This window comes from Odontomachus brunneus, unplaced genomic scaffold, assembly GCF_010583005.1.
Source record: "Odontomachus brunneus isolate Ranch 3 - 2012 unplaced genomic scaffold, Obru_v1 Obru_scaffold_173, whole genome shotgun sequence".
NCBI classification, from domain to species: domain Eukaryota; kingdom Metazoa; phylum Arthropoda; class Insecta; order Hymenoptera; family Formicidae; genus Odontomachus; species Odontomachus brunneus.
In genome coordinates this window covers 313,048-315,859 of record NW_022639623.1, presented here as the reverse complement: position 1 = coordinate 315,859, position 2,812 = coordinate 313,048, and the positions used below count along the sequence as shown (strand labels likewise).

General features: G+C 32.0%; 1 pseudogene; it reads left to right on the top strand.

Moving 5' to 3' along the window:
- Positions 1-604: 604 nt before the first annotated feature.
- Positions 605-2,485, top strand: LOC116851372 (annotated as a pseudogene).
- The last annotated feature ends 327 nt before the right edge of the window (positions 2,486-2,812 follow it).

The following is a 2,812-nucleotide window of genomic DNA, read 5'->3' as shown; positions in this document are numbered from 1 at the left end:
GTTTGAAAAATGGTCTATATAATATTTGTTCACTTTAATGTGTTCTACTTATATTTTTCTTTTGGTCTGTCTTACGCGGGACACCCTGTATAGATATTTTAAGAAATCACTTTTTTTATTTATAAATTCATAATTTTACAGCTTATTTTACAAATTTAAAAAAATATTTCTTTATATTTATTATATATTTTCTAAAATTTAACAAATATTTTTTTAAGTTAAGAAATTATATGTAACCAAATATATTTCTTTCATTTAAAGAACTTTTTTCTAATGTACATTACCAATTTAAATTTCGATTTTCTTATTTGTTTATTAATTTAATAATTATAAATAATTATATTTATTTTTTTATGTGCAATATTTATAGAAATATTTACAAAATATTAATTTTTTGTTTACAATAAATATTATGTAAAATATTTAGATATTTAGATATTTCTATATTTTAATAATATTTTAAATATAGATTTTCATAATTTCCGGCATACGTATAGAAGGTCGTTATGTCTTCAATGGTGTGATACAATCTCCTAGAACCGATGAAGAATATTTGAAATGTCTCGACGAAGATCATCATAAAGAGGGTAAGAGCCCGTTGTCAATGCTTCCGATAGTTTTGGTGTCGCAAGTTCCATTCGAGTATATGCATCTAATATGTTTGGGAGTGATGAAAAAGCTTTTAACCGCGTGGATACATGGTAAATATTCACGATTGTCAAAATTATCAGGAAGATCCATTTCTGTTATATGCACGAGATTAAATATTCTTAAAGAATATTGTTCTTAAAGAGTATTGTCCTACAGATTTTATAAGACGGTCTAGATCCATCGAAGCATACTGTAAATATAAAGCGACTGAGTTTTGTCAATTCCTCCTTTATACTGGCTTAGTGGTAATGTACGGTGTAGTAGACGAGAGGATTTACAAACATTTCTTATTTTTATATACATCTATAAGGATTTTGGTGTCAAAATCACCGTCAACGGTGCAATTAAATTTTGCGGAGCTAGCATTGAAACAATTTGTTGAACGAAGTGAAAGTCTTTATGGACCAAAGTTCAATATATACAACGTCCATGGTCTCCTTCATGTTACTGACGACGTGAGACATCTTGGTAGTTTGAACTCGTTTTCTGCTTTCCCATACAAAAACAACATGTCACTATTTAGAAAATATTGTAGAAAGCCAGGCTTACCTCTCCAACAATTCTTCAATAGGATAGTCGAATTGGAACAATGCGGAATAGGTTGGAAAGTCGTTGATTTTAATTCATATATTCGCGTGTCTGCACCACGTAACAATAATTTTAACTGCCGTCAGTATCGTCAGATTCAATTTCATGGAATATTATTAAGTATACATGTCCGTGATAACTGCTGCATCTTAAATGACAGATCAATTTGCATCGTTTCTGACATTATCGCGGATAATGACTCGTATTAATTGACGGTGAAACGATTTTTACTAGTTGAAGATTTTTATGATATCGGAATGTTATCTTCGGCTGTTGGAGTATATAAATGTTCCATGTTGAGTAGAGACGTTTTTTACATTCACCCGAGCGCAGTTGCTGCAAAGTGTTATAGAATGCCATTTTCGGATTCTTTATCAATAAATAATAATGACACTGATAACATTAATCATTCGGAGCCTTCTTCATACATAATCGCTGCTATAATACACACTGAGAAATTGTAAGATATTTTATGAAAAATCTATTTTGCTTGTCTATCACTTTGCTTGAGAATTATTTGCTCTTGATCGTTACTATGTCGTTACTCTTCTTGTTCTATGTACTTTGTTATATATTTTTCCTTTCTTCATTGTGTACCTCCATTGTGTTTTTCTTTTTCATGAATAATTGTTTCCTTGCTTTAAAGGAATATCATCAGACGGCAGTTAATATAAAATACATAATGCATATACAAAATATTTATATTAGATTTATCTTTACACACAGTCAGATGGATCGGCCAAAGCGTGTTGTTACAAAACCTGCGCGATACCAGACCACATCTTCTTCGGACGAAGCCCCCGGATGCACATCTCAAGTTGCCAACGACATGAACATCGCTATAAGCATCAACGAGGATATCGACGACCTCAGGCGGATAATGGAGAACCAAGATTATACTGCTGACTTGGATAACACTAATCCTAATAATTCTGAACCGAATTTATACAGCTATCCACAATTACTTAATCCAAACTGTCCACAATACGTATCTTCCACCATACATAACACACCGCATGCATCCTTTCAACAATCATGTGTACCCACAACACAATATAAATTTTTACATAATTTTAACACTGCTCAAGTGAGTACTGTTTCGCAGGTGCATACACATCCCTTCACATCGAATAATGCAAAAGAAAACAATAGTACAAATAATACGCTTCCAAGATCGCAGACCAATTTGTCAACGCGTTACGTAGAGAACAATAATAATGGAAAGGACAATAAGAAAGGACAATAATGGAGAGGCAAGTAAAAGAGCCTTATGTGGGTCATGTAGATATTTTAAGATGTATTGAAACGACAGTAAAATGGTAAGTTTATTTAATTTTATGCCGACGTACATTTATATATTATTGATATACAGGGTGGACCATTTTAATCCATCCAGTCGAATATGTCGAAAACCAAGCACGGGAGAGAAAAATTTTTCAGACAAAAGTTGTTTGGTTTCGAGGGGACCATAAGATGGTCCATTGCTTTGACCTTGAAGAATTATTTGAAAGTCACATAAAAGTCACCTTAATTTTTTTAAACGGCATCCCCTATTTTTTATTACATATTCTTG